The sequence below is a fragment of the Cyrtonyx montezumae genome, unplaced genomic scaffold, assembly GCF_038088225.1.
Source record: "Cyrtonyx montezumae isolate F1298 unplaced genomic scaffold, pur_monq_1.0 scaffold_14, whole genome shotgun sequence".
Lineage (NCBI taxonomy): Eukaryota > Metazoa > Chordata > Aves > Galliformes > Odontophoridae > Cyrtonyx > Cyrtonyx montezumae.
Genome location: NW_027071870.1, coordinates 7612628 through 7633083, shown reverse-complemented (window position 1 = coordinate 7633083; position 20456 = coordinate 7612628).

The following is a 20456-nucleotide window of genomic DNA, read 5'->3' as shown; positions in this document are numbered from 1 at the left end:
AACAGTTCCTGTACCTTCCTATGGTGAAATGCTTTCCTTTTATTGTGACCGAGTTCTTGGTGTTTGTTTGCCTTTTGTGGGGGTGGATGTTACCCATCACTCTTTAGACAGCACACAGTGCTCTTGAGCTACTACAGAGTTCTGCTGGCATAGGTATGTAGGTCACAACGGCTAATCCCCTTATACAGATGCTGTTTTACTCGCCTAATTTTCCTTTCTTACCAGGATAGTTTCTGGAAAGCAATTCCATAGCAGTGTGGCACACATTCATGAGGCACAGCGCTGTCTCAGTGCATTATACCACATCCCTATTTTGGTAGCATCTCCTTTGTACAGGCACAACAGAAATACCCAGCACAGCACTGCCAGTGTAAGTGCCAACGGCTGAAGCAGGTATAAGTGAGGCACCACACAAAGCTATTTGTACATGCAAACCCTGACCCACAGTGTGCTATTTGCAGCCCTCCACCAGATATCTACATTTGACCCTTCAATGTCAACAGAACTGTCTGACTGGCAGAACCTAGTTGTCATCTCCTTTCATTATCACAGGATTTTCTTGGGCCCTTTTCTATTCTTCATATTCACAGTGCTAAGCTTCTGTATTAATTAAATGTCAACATTCACTAGTCTGAGACTATATTATCCAATAAATACCTGCCCGGAGCGAACTACACGAAGGGTGGAACTTGCATGATTTTTAATACAAATTATTTGTTCACAATGTTTGATCAAATTAATCAGTGACAGAATAAATGGGAGCTGTAAGTATGGCTGAGGAGGATTTGGAAAATATTAACACCGCTGTTGTAAATCACCTCTGCACTTTTCCCCCGACAGTCTTCATTTCGGGATCTTAACCTTCATCTGGGCCTATACACCTAACGATGCATTTAAGACAGCAGCGAGCTTTGCATAAATAATGTCCCGCTGAGATCCCATGGGATCGTTCCCTTCCAGGTGCCTCTCGCTCAGCTCACTTTGGGAACAAAGTAGATAAAAGAGAACCGACGGAAAGCCGAGCCACGCGTGGCCCTGTTCCATGGTCCGTGCGGCAGCTCCAGCCCCCGCTGCAGCACTGCAGGGTGGCTGGCGATCTCCCGGCTGGCACGGCAGGACAGGGGCGGGCTGGGCACTGCGGGGGTCCTGCCCCTCGCCCCGCAGCGCGGCCGGACGCTGCCGACACCGAACCGCCTCCTGCTGCAGTTTGCGGCGTGCGTCAGATGTTATTTCCCCCAACGGTGCTGCAGATGGAGCTCCAAGCAACTGTCGAAGAGCGGGGACTTCCACCTCCTCGGAGCTGGAGGCAGGTTTGAGCCGCTGACCTACAAGCAGGGGGCTGTGCATGGCTGCTCTGAGCTGCCGTGCTGTCCGGCCGCCCTGCCGGAACGCTGCCGTCTCAGCGGCCAGCTCGGCCGTCGCGGCCACGGAGTGCTCCAGGACCGCGGGCATTTCCCACCACCGCGTGTCTCCGTGTCCCTGCGCTGCATCCCGCTTTCCCTGGGGACTGCAGGGCCGCAGCCTTCCCCCGCAGCTGGGACCCGTTGTTCAGCTCACGGCCCCATCCCAGCACTGCAGCCCGGCAGCAGTGGCCGGTCCTCCATGGGCACAGGAGAGCACGAGGCACCCCAAGGCAGAGTGCCCTGCGTGAGCTCAGTGCCCTGTGCGGCCTTGGACACCTCCCAGTGTCCCACTGTACAAAGGGACCACTCAAGTCTTCTCTCTCCGACAAACACCACAGGGCTACGGTGGGAGCATCTCATGAACGGTGGCTCAAAAGCCCTTGGAAAAGACCTGGGATTTCAACACAGAATGGTGATGTGGTGCTGCAGCATTTTAATTACAATTGCAGCATATCTGTGTCACCGAACCTGGCAATTTTAATGACGAAGTATGGCAATCCACAAAGTATTTTTAGAACTAATAAAACCTCCGCAGAATATTTCCATGGAACATATTAAGATCCAATTCCTGCATTCATTAGTAACATCAAATCACACGGGGTGAATGGTTATTTGAGAAAAATGTAATCAGTGTAAGTTGATTTTATATTATTGGGACTAACATAGAGAGGGGCTTCCCAGCATCTTCAAGCTTCAGCCATCCCACTGCCTGCTGCAGTTTATGCCCTAATGTTGAGAGATTTACATAGTGTTTTAATTTTCAGTCTTGTCCATGTTTGCCAGCTGAGGGACTCTTGTTGTACTGTACATTAATTCACACCACCACAACAGCAAAAATAGAGTGCTGACAAAAGCGAGAAGCCAAACATGACTCAATTAAAATAACACATATCACCATGAATCACCTCTGATTGCCCATCCACATGCCCAAGCTGGTGCCTCCCTCAGTGGCAGCATCCATAGGGAAGGCCAGCTCTGTTCCCACCTCTTCCACACCCTCTGCACTGGCCAGGATCCGGCCTCCCTGGGCAATGCAACAAGCTGGGGAATGTTGTGGGACAGCTCTGGGAGATGCCTGGGCCCACAAGGAGCTGGCACCTTTCTACTCTCTGCACTGCTCCTGCTGGAGCCAGCTGGGGACTCTGCTCACTGGGGCTGCCTGTGTGGCCATGGCTGCATTTTCCTTGGATTTGCAGTTCTCAGCTGGTTGCCAGAGCTTAACACATCTCATTAATGCATGTAAGAATAAGAAACAACCAATGACAGAAAAACAGAGTAGCAATCAGTCCAATCCCCCCAGGTAAGCTAACCAAACAGACCAGGGCTCCCACATATTTTTCCACTGTCCAGAGTTAATAGGAGACTGCCCAGAGTGAGCACTGGGGCAGGGGTCCCATAGAGCCTCAGCTGGGGCAGCTGCTGGCTGTGGGACAAGGGGTGGTGAGCTTGGGGACAGTGAACCCTTGAGAATGGTCAGCAGATGGACAAGCCCCAGATCTCCTCACTGCAAAGCCTTGTCTGCCATTGCCTGTCACGAAGGCCAAGCTGAACTTGAGCTGCTTAGATCCTTCCCCTCTCTTCTGTGTGCTTTGTGCCATTGCTTGGAACAAAACACTGCCCAGCCTGACCACCAGCAGCCCGAAATCTACATGGGCAGTGAGAGCCCTGCTGAAAGACAAAGCCCCGTGTGCTGCCGGCTTGTTCGTGTGTGGGTTTGAAGGTCATAACATGAAGCTGCAGCTGAAATGCCTATCCGTGGCTTTGTGACGCTTTTGCAGAATGAACCTAGTGCTTTCCACATCTTACTAACCTCAGGCAGCTTCTCTTGGCCCCGAAGTCATTCAGATACGACCCAGGGAGTTTCTCTGGGAAAGAACTTTGACAGGTTCCTGCCATTTGACAGAAAAAGACAAGCCTGCTTACAGGAAGTGATTTTTGTCTTCTGCTCCTCTCCCTTTTTCCAGATAAGTCCTCTATGTGTCAGCACTACCCAGTGCCTGTCGCACAGAGACAGCTGTCATCAGAAGCCACAGGCCTGCCTGGTTCAAAGGAAGGCGAGGAAAACTATGCAGCCTTTACAGTAAGCGCTCACATTTGATCCATTCACGCTAGCTGCTGGCAAAGTGCTCCAGCCCGGTGCGTGTGCTCCTTTTCATTTGAATAAAAACACTTTTGGTAGCCATGGAGGAAAAGAAACAACATGCAAGAAGCACTTGAGAGTTTCACAGGAGTAATCAGTCATCTGAAACTGGTAGCTAAAACATTTGCCCTGTAGCAAAGCACATGGAACTTCAGCTTGACTAATTTGTGACTAGTTATCTTTTTGTGAACAGCACGTTGAATCAAATCTGGGGAAAAGTGGGTAATTAATGAACCAGTCGGTAACATCAGTGCAGAGTTAAAGCTCAGCATCTTTTTTAGCTTGGAACTGTCATCTGTTGCAAATGATCAGACGCCCAAAGAAAGAACGTTTTGTGGAAAAAAACGTACCAAGCCAGGCAGATCTAGAAACATTTCTAGCAGAGCTGGGCTCGGCCACTTCCCCTTGTCTGTACCGCAGCTTTCTATACTGAAACAGTAACCAGAGATGAAAAATCAGGCAGGTTGACAGTATAAGAAATGATTTTTCACTCCATCTCTGCTGCCGAAAATGCTGGGAGAGGCATTTCCGATTTCTTTCTTCAGTAGCAGCTCCGGCCATCGTGTAGTTTATCTGACCTTTGGCTATGCCGCACCATGAAATCAGACACCAGGAGGAGGGGGGCGAGAACAAAGCAAGGAGAGATTAATACGAGCATTATTTGCGATGTGGCACAGGGCCATGAGTCACCGTTCAGACAGGCTGCTCTACCTTCTGGCAGCAGGAACAGCCCAAGTTCTGCATCAGGATTTTTGGTTTAAAACAAAGAATTATGATCTTCACTTCTCTTCTTTTACATACAGTCCTGGTCAAACGAACGAGTGGGAGAGGGAGGGGAAAAAGAACCGCTCAACTGGAGTTGAAGCAAAATATAAACATCAAGTTAATATGTGACTCTCATTCCAAAGAGTCTATTCTGTGTGAGATTGTTCAGGGCTTTGGGGGATTAACCAATAAAGGACAAAATTCTGCTTGATCAGCCTGGTATTAATGTTGGTGTAGTTCTTTCATTAGTGCGAGGTTTTGCTTTCATTCCCCTCTGATACCTCCCACCTTCACAGTCACTGCGTGCTGGGGTGCAAGTGCAACCTCTGTGGACAATATGGCTGTCTTCAAATGTCATCATGAATGAGAGTCTTGACTTGGAGAGCGCTAGATTCTTTGCAGTTCGGGTTCGAACAGCTGGAGGACAAAGAAATGTAAGAAATATACTTTACTGTCACAGTTAGTTCTATACCAAGGCCAGATAATAAAGAGGGGGATTAGATTCCTGAGATTCTACTGCATTTGACTATAAGATTAGAGATTGGTTGCACTTTGATTAGGAAAAGAAAAATGACGAGAATCAAGAGATTCAGAATGAGTCAAGATTAGTGAGTCACGGTGAATCAAACGTGAGCAATGAATAGTGCTTGCTGTCAAGGAGTTCCCCAATGGGGCAAAGCTCCAGCAAGAAATCTGGGAGCAGGGGATCTCTGAGTGTAGAGCAGAGAGGAGAATCCCGATGGAGATGGGACAGCTCTCACAGGGTACTGAGCCAGGAGATTCCCATGTACATGGCTTTCTAGAAACAATTGGCAGAGGTCTCCTTCTTATAAGCCCCAATCCTAATGGAGGGTTTCAACCGTTCAGGCATGTGCTGAAAGGACAACACAGCGCTAAGCAGGCAAGCCAGGAGCTTCTTACACTGCTCTGGTGATCGTTTCTTGCCATGAATGCAGCTTGCCTGCCAGGGGCTATGCTAACCACATGTGGCAAATACAGTCACAGTATCAGCTTCTCTTATAGACCACAACTGAATTCAGGGTCTAGAAGAAGGCTGGGGAAGTAAGCAGCAGAACCATAGGCTCTGGACTTTACAGAAAAAAAAGCCCAGTTTACTCAGGGAGTTGCTAAATACAGTCCCCTGGGGTGCAAACACGATTTGGAAACGTGCCCAGAAGATCTGAGCAATTTTTAAAGGCTGCTTACTGAGAGCTCAGAAAAAAACAACCCTGTTACGCAGGGAGATGGAATTTTGGCAGAAGACTTGATCAGCTACGTGAACGTCTTCCTGATGAAACAAAATGCAGAAAGGAAGCATACCAGAGCTGGACATGAGGGAAGACACTCATTTCCTGAAAGAGCTGGTCAGGGTCGTTGTATGACTGCTGCCTACTCTCTGTGACAACTTTGGCGACTGGGAAAGTCCCTGATAGCTGGAAAGATCTAAAACTTCACCTATCTTTAAAAACTTGGGAAAGAAAATTGGGGAACTATCTGTTCATGAACATCGTTTCAGTCACTAGAAGATCATGGAATGTTTCCCTCTTGGGATCTCTTTCTAAGGCCATGAAGGACAAACTGGTACTTGGGAACAGTCAGTACGGATTTACAGATGGCAAACTGGACCGAGGCAACCCACCTGCTTTCTAAGAGGAAATGACTGAATGTTGAAAGTTTTGCATGTAATTTACTCTTGACATTAGTAGGGTTTTGACACTGTCTTGCACAACATATTACTTGAAAGCTGAGTGCTGCAAGGGCAGACTGAAACCTGGAAGAAACGTTAGGTTCAAAGGGTAGCGATCAAAGGCCCAATACAAAGCAGGGCACCACTAACCAAAAGATCACCCAAGGGGTCAGTACTGAGATCCACATCATTCAGTATCTTCGTCAGCAACTTCAGTGGTGACACAATCAGATATGTTGAGGACGCTACACTATTTGGACTGAGAGGACAAAGATTCGGTGTAGAGGATTCTTGGAAAATTCAAGGTTCAACAAGGAAACATGTAAACTGCACATCAGGCAGAATAACATATGCAGGGATGCACCTCACTGAAGATTCATCCCAGTGAAAAGGTGATGGGGATTCCAGAGATCATGAGGCTGAGCATGCTCTCATCTGAGCAGGGCAACAATATACTGGCCTATATTTGGGCAGGGGTCAGAAGACAGAAGGAAACTGTCTCCATCTATTCAGCTTTGTACCCTTTTTTGTTTGTTTCTTTGTTTGTTTCTGTTGTCTAACAGGAGTGTGATTTAACTGTAAAAAGTAGTGGAAAGTTACTGAGGTGTTCAGAGATGTGGAGAAACATAAGAGAGGCTAAGGGAGCTGTGCTGGTTTTGTCTCATCAAGGAGAGGCTACAGGCTGCCAGAACAGCTGCCCACAGTACTTTGTAGGGCAGCTATGCAGATGGGAGCCAAGTTCCATCTTCTTACTTTATGGGACTAGGTAGGTAGTATAACAGTCTTCCAGAGAAGCTGTGAAACTTCTAGAGACGTTTCAGGATTTAGCTGGCCCATGGCTGATCTCCTGCACTGCTAATAATAGCCCCTTTCAAGAAGGCTGCTGAACTATGTGAACTTCAGAGGACCCTTGATTTAAATAATTGAAATAATAATTGTATGAAATTAAAACAATATAATGATTATAAATGTGATAAAGCAGATTAGTTTCTAATTTGCAGGGAAAATATACCTGTATATGTGTTCGTTCATATTTTTGCAATGCACTGGGAAAAACTATACAGCAATTCCTGAGCAACATTTAAAAAAAAATCTCAGAGATTGGGGTAAATAACCAGAAAGAAAGACAGCACAACCGAAGAGTCAGCGTGATTATTTGTATGGGCATAGTGAAACCATAAGCTTTCCAATATGGCCAAAAGCAAGCTCAGACATTTACAGCAGACAAGATGCCGTCTTGATCAGCAGAGATTGGGGTATAACAGAATCACAGAATGGTTGATGTTGCAAAGCACCTCTGGATGCCATCCAGTCCAATCCCCTACTCACACAGAACCATTCAGAGCTTGTTGCCCAGGAAGAAGACATGGAGCGCTCAGTAAATGAATCTGAATTCTCAGAACATACTTCTGTCACAAAAGGAGGTAATATATAAAGATCAGCACACACCACCGCAGCTATAAGGAAGGATCAAATAGGATGTGGTAGCCACATCACCTCTGACTTCAGTCCCCTTTGGCCCAGAATGTGAATGGAGAGAAAAGGTCATAGAGGACAGGAAAATTCTTACTGTGAGAAACACTTAAGCATGTTCACTTTCCAAAGGTTAACACAACAGTGGTTCCTTCACTGTTTCCAAGAAAGACTATTCCAAATTTCTCAGTGGCTTAGGGGCAAGACTGAAGTTTGGTTGTTGATTTTCCAGTCTGTACACATACCCAGGGTTGCCCCAACCCAGGTGCAGAATTCAACACTTGCTCTTGTTAAACCTCGCATGGTTGATGACTGCACAGCCCTCCAGTTAGCCAGGGTCTCCCTGCAAGACCTCTCTTGACCCCTCAAGGGAGTCAACAGCTCTTCTCAGTTTAACATCACCTGCAAACTGACTTAGTATACCTTCAAGTCCTGCATCCAAGTCATTAATGAAAACATTGCAGATAACTGGCCCTAACACTGAGTCCTGCAGAACCCCACTAGTGAGCAGCCACCAGCCAGCTTCCACAGGCACTGCAGTGTGCCTTCCTCCACCCCCAGCATGCAGACAGCACTTTGAACCCATGCTGAGCCCTGTGGGCCCACACTGAGCCCTGCCAGCTGCTGCTTCTGGCTCTGCCATGGCACTGAAGGAGCCCACAGAGCAGGGCTGCAGGCGCTAGCCCCGGGGTCGTGATTTTTTTCTTCATGGGTCTGAGGCATCTTCCTACACTTGTCTCAGGCCTTAGTCTCTCCATAGGTGGGTGAGGAGCAGAGATTCAACAGCTTTTAAAGCTTTCCCAGAGACTGGGAGCTGAAACCAGATCAGTTTAAACAGGAAACAAGACATAGTTACGTGCATAATGATGATTAACTAGTGAAATAAATTACAGGTGAGCAAACGCTGTTAGGTGCAGTGTAGGTGAGTCCCAGGCACCAGCGTTTCTGCAGCTCTGAAGCCTGAAGCACGAGTTCCTCTGGCCACAGGGCAGGAGGTCACTCTGAAGATGGCCCAGGTGCTGCCAGCCTGCTGCTCTGCTGCTCTCTGGAAAATGTGTGTCACTGGGTCTTTCTCTCCGCAGCCAGACTGGGAGCTTGAAGTGCACATGGTTACTGACAACTCCCAACTGTCAGTAAAGCTGTTCTGCAGAAAGTGTTACATGACTGATGTCTCTACAACTGCACTTTTCCAAACAGATGGGGGGAAAAAAGGCACCGGTCTCGAATCAAATTAGTCTTGACAGATTACGCAAAAGAAATTTAACACATGCTCCACATTTTGAGCAACTTCAAAATATAATGTCTCCATTGAAAACAAAGTATACGACGGCGCTAAAAATGTGTAAATATAGAACTATAAAGCTTTCTGCACATTATAGACCGGGGACCACTGTGAGGGGCTGGAAAAGCAGCATCTGCGGGGGGCAGGAGGTCCTCTGAGCAGCCACACCTTGTCTAACCACAGAGATAAGCTCCTTTTTGAAAGTTCACTGTTTGCCCTACAGAGGTTTGTCTGTACGGAACACGGGGCAAAGATAAAAATGTTCCCATTGCAACTGATGTCATGATTGCATTTAGAAATAATAAATCCTTGACTTTATGGAAAAAAATTAAAATAACCCACACGGGAAAAGGTGATATTTATACTCTGTTGCAGCTGGAAACACACTGTAATGAAGAATTAACCACTGTGTCTTGGTCTACTGCCTGTTTTTATTTCATTATAATTAGGCAGGGCTATAATTTTATTTTACCAAGTAGCTATACTGGTAAAACATTTACCGCATATGCAGTTCTGCTCATACAAATGTTTGATGTGTTAGCATATGTGATGCCATCCCCATTTTAAGCAAGAGATACGTGTAAGAACAGCACACATTGCACACGCACACATGTAGCAATTGTACTGCCTTCAGTGCAGCTGGGTAGATAGAGGAACATGGTGTGTGTGTGCAGATAGGTTCTCAGAAAGTTAGAATGGTATTCCAAAGATAAAACCCTTTTCCAATTATTTGTAGGAATTATTAACAGTAGAAAAAGCCATCTTGGAGACTGAGATTTAGCAGAATAAAAGGGTAAAACAGATTTGCATAAACAAAAAGGTAGGGTATTTTTCTGAATATTTTCCAATTACGCAGGTAGAACAGGCTCTGAGGGGAGCAGCAGGCACAGCCTCAGTAACAAAGGAATCTTTTTTCTCGAGAAACATTTGAATTCACTCATTGCTGTTCTAAGTGCTAAAAGGCAAATCACATCTACAACGTCTCCAGAAATAAAAAAAAAAGAGCAAGGACAGCTTCCTAATAGTTATTTTTAACATAACTTTTAAAATAAGAAAAAGAATCTTCTATGTAAAAAGAATGAAAAGAAAAAATGCTATGCTTTGAGGAATAGCAGCAGGTCGGGCTGCAGCCTCCTGCCTGGCACCACACCTTTCCTGTCAGCCTGCAGCAGGCAGAAGAGGTGCAAGGACTCACAGTAAAACAAGCCAGCTTCAGAACATTAATGTAGGGAGCAATAATTTTTCATTCAGCAGTGAACTCATACCAATACCTGAACATTCTACTTAGACCAGCAATGATCCAAGAAGGCAGCACATTTCTCCAGGAGAAACACTGAGCATCACTGCAGTGCTTGTTAGGACTGTGACTGGAGTACTGAGGAAATACTGCCTAGTGCCCAAGCACTTTTTTTTATCCTCAGCGTATCTCCCAGCACTGACCTGGAGCCAGCAGAGCTGGGCAGGGCCGGGCAGGCTCCTGCTGGGCCATGTGCCGAGGCACGGTGCTGGCAGCTTGTCCCAGCTGCACGCTGCAGCGGCCCAAGTTATTTATAGGCACCCTCCTGCAACAGGATTCTTGAGGGAGGATGTTGGGGCAGCCACTGCTATTCTGTGCACATGTACACATGCATCCACACACGACAGCTGCGTCTGTATTTAATAAATGGAGAACGCTTTTCTGACATAACTTCTGTGTTGTTTTTTTTTCCCAAGGAGGTCACAGGCACTGGGGGAAAACGAGCACAGCTCTGACCACAGTTAATCCACATCTCCTCTGAAAGCCTGGAGGCCTCCCCGCAAATTGTCATAACATCCTCATGAATTCATCGGAGCTGACAGCAGGGGTAAGCCTCTGACCATGCAAACAAGCTGTAATGCAAATGTGGCTCCACACACTTAGGCTGTACAAATACCTCTTCCTGGCCTCGAGTCACCACACTGCTCTAAAACTCGTGGTCCTCGGAGGAGCCCCAGACCTGGCCCCAGGGATGCCTGATGGCACTGCAGTGAGGTACAGAGCCCAACCACTGCTCAGTATAACCAGACACCCACCATGAGCAAAGAAAGACCTACATGGGGACTGTCTTCTGCCTCAGAAAAGGGATGAGCTGAGCAGGAAAATGAAACAACCTGAAAATGATTTGACAACAGGGGCGAGAACAGGTACAGTCATGAGGCACCCAAGAACGTGCATCTGCTAGTTTATTTTCTGTGCTTTACGGTTTCAAACGAGAGAGCACGGGCTGCCTGTTTGCTGCAGGAAGACTTTGCAGCAGGAATCACTGCTTCCTCGACAGATTCTGTATGCCTTCCTTCCCTTTCATTTTCCTGTGCAGAGGGAAAATGTACGTTTTGCTCCCTGTGTACAGAAAATATAAAGAAACTGGCAAACAGGATGGGAGTGTTTACTAACCCGCTCTGCAAGCCAATATAATGGGGAGAGAACGAATGCAAAATCTCCATGAGAGAGAAAACAAAGCCTGCCGCTCCCATCTTGAATTCTCATGGTCCTGCCAGGCAGACATGGTGCTCCACACATTTAAAGGCGCAAAGCACATTGTAGCAGCTATACCATAGGGGAAAGAGGAATGGCTGCACACATTTCATAGAAGGGAGTGCTGGAAGCCAGGAAAGCACAAGCACAACCCTTTTCCCACCTTTTTCTTCTATATGTGATCTGTGTTTTACGAATTACCATGATTGTGGAAGGTGGCATTGCAAAACAGACAGACAACCAATTCCAAATTTGCAGTTTCAAGACCTCTTGCACATGGCACAGCAGTCCAGATATTGGAGCCTTCTTTTGCAGCAGTGGAGCTGAATAAAGCAGCTGGCATTCCTGGTCATTGTGAATTTATTTCAGCCACAAACCTTGGGTGGCTTTGGGGATCTGCTTCCCACTCAGCCACCCTTCAGACCAAGTGCTCCAGCTCCTGTGGCTTTATCGCGTGCCCCTTCAGGCGTGGCCCAGCCTGTCAGATATTTGTGTATGTTAGAAATATTTCATACCTTCTTAACAACAGAATCCCTCACCTGGTCAGCCTTTATCTTATTGTCCCATGATCTTTTATCATGCACTCTCCCCACAGAAATCTTAGCAGGTGAGGTCACACCCAGGCACCAGCGGACACACAGCCCAGTGCTGCACCACTCAGTGCATGTCCTGCAGGGAGCATGTGCAGGCAGCTTGGCCAGCAGGACACTTCTTTCATTGTTTTAAGGTGCTGCACATCACGAAACACCTTGACACCCAACTTCAGTCTGGTTCGACCAAACACCTGCATACTGATCTCAACCTGAGCGTTCCACCTCATGCACAGGCTCCAGCAAGCTGAAGGGGCACCCAGCTATGTGACAGGGTATGGCTGTCATTTGGAAACTAAAAAGCAGAGAACCTTTCTCAAATGGCTTACCAAGACTTGAGACATCTTTTCTCCAACAGTTCTGGAGAGGAACCAGTCCCTAGATAATCTTCCCCAAAATACAGTTTTGTGGAACCTGCTGCCTTCAAGCTCCTACAGCAGCAGCTGAACTGGCTGCCTGGTTGTAGATGCACCACTGCTGAAGCTGTAAAACAAACCTGGGCTCAGCATTTGAGGGATGGGTGCAGAGAGGGAAACACAGGAGGAGAGAAGGGTAGTTGGGAAGCGTCCTGCTGAGAAACAGCCCCTCCCCTCCACGGCCTGGCACAGCTCGAGGTCCACATTGTGCAGTCAGGTGAGATGAAAATCAGGGCAGGAGTGAGGCAGCAAGGCACCATCAAGCACTGGGAAGCAGTCAACTTCCCCATGAGCAGTGAAGGCCGAGAGCAGCAGGGAGCAGAGAGAGGACAGCAGCAGCCCGAGGAAGGTAAAATGCACTGCAAGAAAATGAGAAAGGAAAAGAAGCAGATTAGCTGAATAAATTTTGTGGTGAAAACAGCTGGATGAGCATCTCAGGAGACTGAGAAAAACCAGAAACAGAATGGAGAGATCATCATCATCTGTCCATGCTTGTAACGATGACAGATATGACAGACTGCCCTAGCTAGGCATTCTCATCGTGCTGTGGGACCTCCCCTTCCTGGAACAAAGCCACCTCCAGCCCAACGTTTCACTGCTGCCTCCCGCATTTTCATTTTCATTTCACTGGTAGTTTTCTATTTTCTGGCCATTTTGGGGATAAGTAAAGAACATTACCTGGAGAACCATGCTACTTGTACGCAGGGATCAGGAGAGGCTCAGCTGCCTCCTGGCCCCTCTGGGTCCTCACATGTCCTCAGCAGCATTTGTCACCCATTGGATGTCACATAAGTAGCATTCATGTTCAATGGCCAAAACCTCATTGTGACATTCAACCCAAAGGGCCCATAATTAGCTCTGTTCTTCATTTTTGTGTGCATTTCTTCTTTTAAATTCCAATCCATAGGACTCCAGTGTAGAGTTTCACGATCTCCGCTCTACTCCATTACACTGACAGTGCAGACACTCCCCCACACTGCAGGAAATGTCCTCATCAAATACGAGTAGCATACAAATAGAGTAATATAACATATGAAAACTATGACAGAAATGACATTATCACCGTACCTTTATGCATATACTCTGCTGACTGCTGTATGAGAAGCCATGCAGAATGCCTTTTCTCTATGGACAGAAGTGCAAGAGAATAGCTGGTGCCTCAGGACCCCTTTACAAACGAAGCAAATGTGTTTTGAAGCAAAATAATGAGTTGCCAGCATTTCTCCTGGCGGTGGTTTCCAGTCCTGAATGCAGCCCCACTCTGTCCCTGACTGCAGTTCATCCTCACTCCTCATCCCCAGGGCTGCAGGATGAGCAATGCATCTCAGCATCAGTGCAAGCAGCCAGGCTGCTGGGGGCTGGCAAGCTGCACTCACACCTCCATCCACAGAAAGGACGGTGGAAATGACCATGGGAGCAACAGACCAGGAAGTTTGCCATCAACCCTAGACAGTAGAGCCTATATATAAAGTCACTAAAGACAGGGGTATACATGGTCTTTGGAGAAGACAGCACAGCTCCTGCAAAGAGAAATCCTGCCTTGCTGACCTGTTGGAGTTCTGGGTGCACGTTGATAAGGGCATGGAGAGAGGATCCAGTAGGTGCAGTACAGTCCAGCTTTGAAAACAGTTCTGACGACGTTCCACATCAAAAATTACCCAGAAGCAGAACTTGCCACAGGATGGGAGGAAAAAGACTCTTAGAAAACTGGAGGCAGAGCAGAACAGTCAGCTCCAAAGCCCAAAGATCATCCTCCAAAGAGGGTGATCTCTTCCGTGACAGGAATATCTCAATCCATGAAGAAGGTCACTGCCAGAAGTGTCATTAATGAAATGAAGTCAAGCCCGTGCAGCCAGCAGGGCAGACCCCTGGAAGCAAGGGCCATGGGGGAATTGGAATCAAGAGAGCAAAGAGGTTTAGCAGCTTGCACAGTCTGCAGCAGCTCTTCAGCCCCACATGCCATGTCATTTCCACAGCAATGAGTAAAAAGTGAATTCTCTGCCTCTCTCAGCTACTCCTCTTCCCCTTCTGCTTGGATTGCATCTCGAAGACTTTCCGGCTTTATGTCCCCTTTGCTAATGCTGCAGTGCAAGAGCTCAGAGGCTTCCAGGCTCCCGTTACAGAGGAGGGCTGCAGAGGCCAGTCCAAAGAGAGACCTCTGCTACCACTTAGAGCTGCATCCCAGCCCCCCTCAGCACCACCCACGCAGCCATCCATCAGCATCACCCGCGGAGCATCTGGGGGTAACGTGTAATTAGGAGTGATGCTGTCTGCCATTTATAGGCATACTGCTACAAAGCAAAGCTGGTGAAAGTAATACCCACCGACAGACATACCTTACAGCACACCTCAGAAGGTAATGGGGAGAAGGAATGGAAAGGTGGAAGAAAGATGCAGAGAGGAGAAAGATGAAGGCAGTAGCTGGCTCCACACAGCTTTAAAACAAAGCAGTCATTAAAACACACAGAGAGGGGTACTGATGAAGCTGTCTGATGAAATGGTTTATCTGAAGCAACAAATGAATTCCTGTCTTGCTGGAGAAGGGGAGCTACATTTGCTCCACGAACCTTGTCCTGGGATACAAAGCAGCAGAAGTCATGCAGGCACCCACATGCAGCATTTCCTATCCACAGGACATCATGAGGCCTGTGACATTTTCCTCTGCTCCTGAAGTCTTTCACTGAATAGCTTTACTTTTCGGTTTTACAGAGAGCTGATTAAGTCACGCTGTGTGGCTCATCACAAGCATGCCTGCTCCTCGATTGGGGTGTGCTGCTTTTCAGTTTTTTAATATTTTTTTAAGCTCCACATTTGGGTTTGGTTTTTTAAAAGCATTTTAAAAAATTGGTCGTCCTTGTCACTACACTGTTAGCATTTAACATGGAGTTGTGTATATTCACTTCAAGGCATGCATCAGCCAACTGTCACAGCAACAACTGGCTGTTACTGCCAGGACTCAGTAACTAGCTTTAGAAAAGCAACAGCAATCCAAAGGAGCATGAACTCTGACAAGGAATACGTGGAATGGTAATTTAGGAGGACTAAAGGAAATCTGAAGTGCAATTAGCTGAACGAATGAAAGCACAAGACAAATTATAAAAATGCATCACAACCTGGAAGCACGCAAGAACATTTTCCAAAGCAAGCAACAGAGAGTGCTTAAGGTCTAGAAAAGCATCAAGAGGAGCTGAAGGAGAGGTTTACATCCCTTGCAAGGATAAAGTCACATAGGAAATACACGTATCAATGAACTTGAATTAATTAAATGAGCTAAACAAATTAATAAGAAATAAAAAAAAAAGAGAGAGAGAGAGAAAGAGAGAGAGAGAGATGAGATGAAATCCAGAAAAAAAGTGACTGAACCACTATTTCATTAATGGAGAAAGGGAAGCAAATGGTCCAGCTCAAGGAACAACAGTATGGCCACAGAAGACTGCTAAGGCCTTAAAGCCACGTGTCTGGGGGCTATGGAAAATGCTCCTCTAATGAGGAGTTTTTCAATTATACCATGAAACAATGGTTGCTAATCTGCAGCAGTAAAACCGATGGCAGTTAAACAGGATGGAATTTATATCAGGCTCCAAAATTTTACTTGCTGTCTACAGTTTCCCTGCAGAATGGCTTCAAATTACATCGCGCTCGTGTGAAGTTGCCGAGTTTTGTCATCTGCCGATTCCACCAGCTCGGAACACACCACGGGAGCTGCCGCCCTCATCTGACTGCCATATGCCCAGGAACCTTCCCTGCAGCACACAGGCACCCTCACATCAACAAAGGCTCTTCCTGGCTGGGGGTTTGCAGGATCAGCTGCCATACAAACAGAACGGCCGTCTGCAGCACCAGTTAGCTGACATCCTTCTTGTGTGGATTCTTCATGTGCCTCTCACCCCAGGATCCAACCACACCAGCACCACATTTAATTCATCTGCCACAGATTGGATTGAAAATTCAACTGAAGTTTAATTAGCTTTTTATTTTTTAAATGTGATCCGACTATTGATTTTTCCTCAATTACTTCTTTTGTTTTGGGGATTTTTAATTTCCTTCAGTAACTATTTGCTAGGGTTTTTCACACCAATCCCATCAGGTGATTGCTGTATAGAAAGGGATCTCCCTCCAGCTTTGGTCCTTTGGACTACTCAAGCTGGGGGGGAAGGGAGAGGTATATCAATCCTTCAAAATTCAAATAATTTTTATGAAGATTACAGAAAATTACTTGTGGTCTCTGAGGAGCAGGAAAAATCCAGATTTCAGATTGCTTTTGTAGTTCTGTGTCCTTCCTTTAGGTGTATGTGCAATGATGTAGCTCTATTTGCACACAGAAGGAATCCAGCTGAGAGCACATTTTATTATAACTCCAGATGATGTTCAAGAGAATGAAAAACTCATTTTTCTCAGGCAGTCAGCGAACAAGTCCCAGCTAACTGGCATTCTCTTCCATCTAAATTATGCAGAGGAACTCAAACCATTTATAAAGCAGTTTCAAAGATGTCTTTAAAAATAAACACATGAAATGCAAAGAGAGAGAGAGGAGGAGAGACGGAAGACAGTCCTGGACTTTTTCACCTTTTCAATTAGTTTTTAGTCTCTTAAGAACAGTCATTTAAGTCAGAGTAGTCCAACTGTTATAAAACAGCTGCTAAAGCATTCTTCCATTGCAAATTGAAAGTTAGTTTACCAAAAGTTCCCATTGCACAACTACACCAGCAAAAACACAACATCAGGATTTAAAAAACACTAAGGGGGAAGGTAAGACCTAAAGGATCCATGACCTCGTGATAATTCAAGTCAATGACAAAGTTATAGCAGATTTTGTTCCTAGGAGATCATGTGTGATACAGAGATGCATAAATGTTGGGAGAAGGTCCAAATGGAGCTCACGTTTCAGGGCGAAGGCCAGGTTTCATACCCCTGCTGTAGAGCATATCTGTAACTTGGGCGAATTTCTCCACTTTAAACAAGGGAACTACCACACAAAAATGAATTAAGGTCAGCTACACATTGATCGCATTGCAGATACTAATAACTCAGCATAGCATAACATACACATAGCAGCTTTCAGCTTCGGAGCAATTCTGAACCCTCACACGATGTTCTGGGACACACTGAGGAGGAGAAAGTCCTCCAAGTGCCAGAACCAAACAGACAAGGGTGGTGTACTCCTGGACACAGGATAAAGAAGCAGAGTGGAATCTGTGCTTCCCTCATCTCTATAGGTGCAAGCTGTACGGATGCGCAGCCAGATCTGTCTCAGCTCCACCTCTCTGCCTGTGTTTGTAGGCAAGGAGCCCAGTCTCCCTGAACCCTGCACATTGCAGTGGAAATTGGGTGGGTGCTGCCTGTGCCTTTGTGGGGATCAGTCCCACAAAACCCACAGTAGTGAGCAGAGGGCCTACCAGTACCTGCTCCCCTCAACCACCAAGGATGCTTTACAGGGGCAAGCCTCCAGAGAGCAAAGACAGAAATCCTAACAATTACAACTCAATTAACTAATCTTGTATATGTGTATACGTGTGTACACAGGGAGTGGTTACATGAACATCGGAACAGCCTTTAAATGGGAACTGTTCTTTCCAATTTTATACATTGCTTGAATCAGAAAAAAAAACAAAAAAACAACCCAGCTTCTCACAACTCTGTAAATTTCCTTCCCTCTTTGTTCATACTCACTCTAGTATATCCATCATTTTTGACCCTCTACCGATTTCCATCGCTGGGACTCATTTTCTGTGACTTGAGAACCTGAAATTATACTATATATCTTTGTAGCTCATTGAACTAACCAGCATTTATTTCAATTTAGTAAGGAAACATTTGGCTGGGTGTGACCAAATAAATACTGTGTCTAAACCAACACAAATATACTTTGCACAAGGCTATAAACCTGTCTCGGAGCTCTAATGATATTGCAAGTCAATGAAGCTTCAGTGTTCTCATTAACATGACTCCATCAGACCTCTATGCTGCATATTATTAATTTTTAACAATAGGCGGTAATATAATTATAGCACTGTGGGGCAACAAAAGCTGAATCCTGGTAATAGTCCAACATTTTAGATTGATAATGGCTTTAGCACTGACCTAATATTTAAAGGTGGCCATGCACAGCGGACATCAGACCTAATTATAAACAAGACAACAGGGATAAAACACATCACTAGACTGTCGCTATGAAAACAAAACTTTCCTCAAGGAGCAAAAGGCACAGATCTTGTCATAGGGTCATGAGGAGTTTTATCACTTATTTTGTCACAAAAATAATCAAGAGCTTTGATTTAGAGAAGGATATTAGCACAATTTTCCCCTGCCCTTAGTCGGTTTTCTGATAAAAGGAGCAAAGTATAGAACAGCACAAGTTAAACTGGGTACCTATCCTTTAACTCAATTTGGAGGTAGGAATCAGCAGGAACAAGCATACTTTTACAGAGAAAAAGCAAGCCATCAAAATCTCTTTTGAAATCCATTAGGTCAATGACATTAGTACACTCACACTGCTCCTCTCCGCAGCCTGCTGATGACAGGGAACACAACCAGCTTTACTACAGACCGCAGATGTGATGGTTCTCAGCACTGTTCTGAGCACACAGCTCACCTCGTGGCCAGACCTCTGAGCAGGAGGGAACATGAACACCTAAGAAATGTTCAACTTATGTGGGAGCAACCTCTTGTGAAAGCCAACACAGCACAATTTCTTGGTTTAAAAGGCAACCTACTCACCAAAACATCCTTTAGAATTCCTGGTATTTTCTAATTGAGTCTTTCGTACAGTATCTAGAAACACAGTACAGCAGTAATAACGTAATTAGTATTTTCACTAGCTAAATTATAGAGCTGACTACAGAAGGTAGCATAGTAGTATCAATATTAACAGCTCGGTATTATACAAAATGACATCAATAGTTTTAGTACCGTCACGAGAGACACTGTAATTTCCTCTTTCTCTAGGATTCCTTCAGTTTGTGTCAGGAGAGGAAACTCATAGAATCCTCTGATTTTTAGTTCGACTCAAACTCTAAAAATTAGCATCTCAAAGGTATCTTATGTATCTTAATACTGTGTTCAGAAAGGAATATGGCATTTAAGTCCTGCTGCACCGTCCTCTGACGTGAATGTAGTATTTCTAGCACTTATGCAAATTAACACACACAGCTGAAGACGATGCATAGGGAGATGTAATACTTGTTCAGTACATTAAAAGCAGTCTTATGTCAATGCAAGAAGTGGAAGCAGTAGCTTTGCAGTCTAGTGCTACTCTGTATTTCCTTTCTATCCCGGTCACATACTGAGATCTAAAATTCTAGCAACCAAAATACTGGACTCTGAGCAGCTAATAAGGAGGACACCGAGGCAAGCATACTTTCAGATTTCTGACTATAAGGGACAACAGTCAGCCACATGCACATGCCCAGAAACCAGAGAACTCCAGTTTACACCAGAAGCTGCGGACTACCCCATGGCATCCTCCACACGTAGAACTCCCTTCTGGCCAAACCCATTCACAACCCACAGCACCAAATCAAGAATACCAAGAACACTGACACACACCATCAGCTTCCTTAATTACAGTAACTGTATGCTTTACTTCATAAAATGAGGTTCACTTGTTCTTCCACCAGTTCCATTCAGCTCCTCCAGCATTTTGTTCATTTGTTTGTTAAGACACAGCTCTTCAGCAGATTGATCACTTCAGATGAGACAAAGCAATGGCTTCGTAAATCCCTCTGGAAATGCGGAACATATTACATGCATAACAGTTGAACTCCTTGAATTTCCCCTTTGCAGATCCTCTTGGTTTCCAGTCATTCAGATAAAGAATGGAGCTTTTGTAGGCCAGTTAATCCACCCACTGAATGAAATATAGTCAAGTTTTACACATCCACATGTTCTTTAGAGGCCCTAGTTTACATCTGTAGATGTAATAATAGATGTAGTAATGTAGACAAAAATCATAGCTTGGGCCCCCAGAGAAGATCTTTAAAGACTGAGGTTCAAAAGTCCCCATGCTGCAGTCAAAGCAACTGGCAAAATGATTTAAAGGCTGTCTCTGCTTACATTTACTCTTGCCAAAGCACTAGCTTAATTTTCTTTGTGTGTCTTAATAAGCTACCTCTGCCAGAGAGACACTTACTTAAAATCTTTGTGTGTCTCTAAGCTCAGAAGGAGAAATGTAGGCACTGCTGAGTGGTATGCTGAGACAAACGCCCAG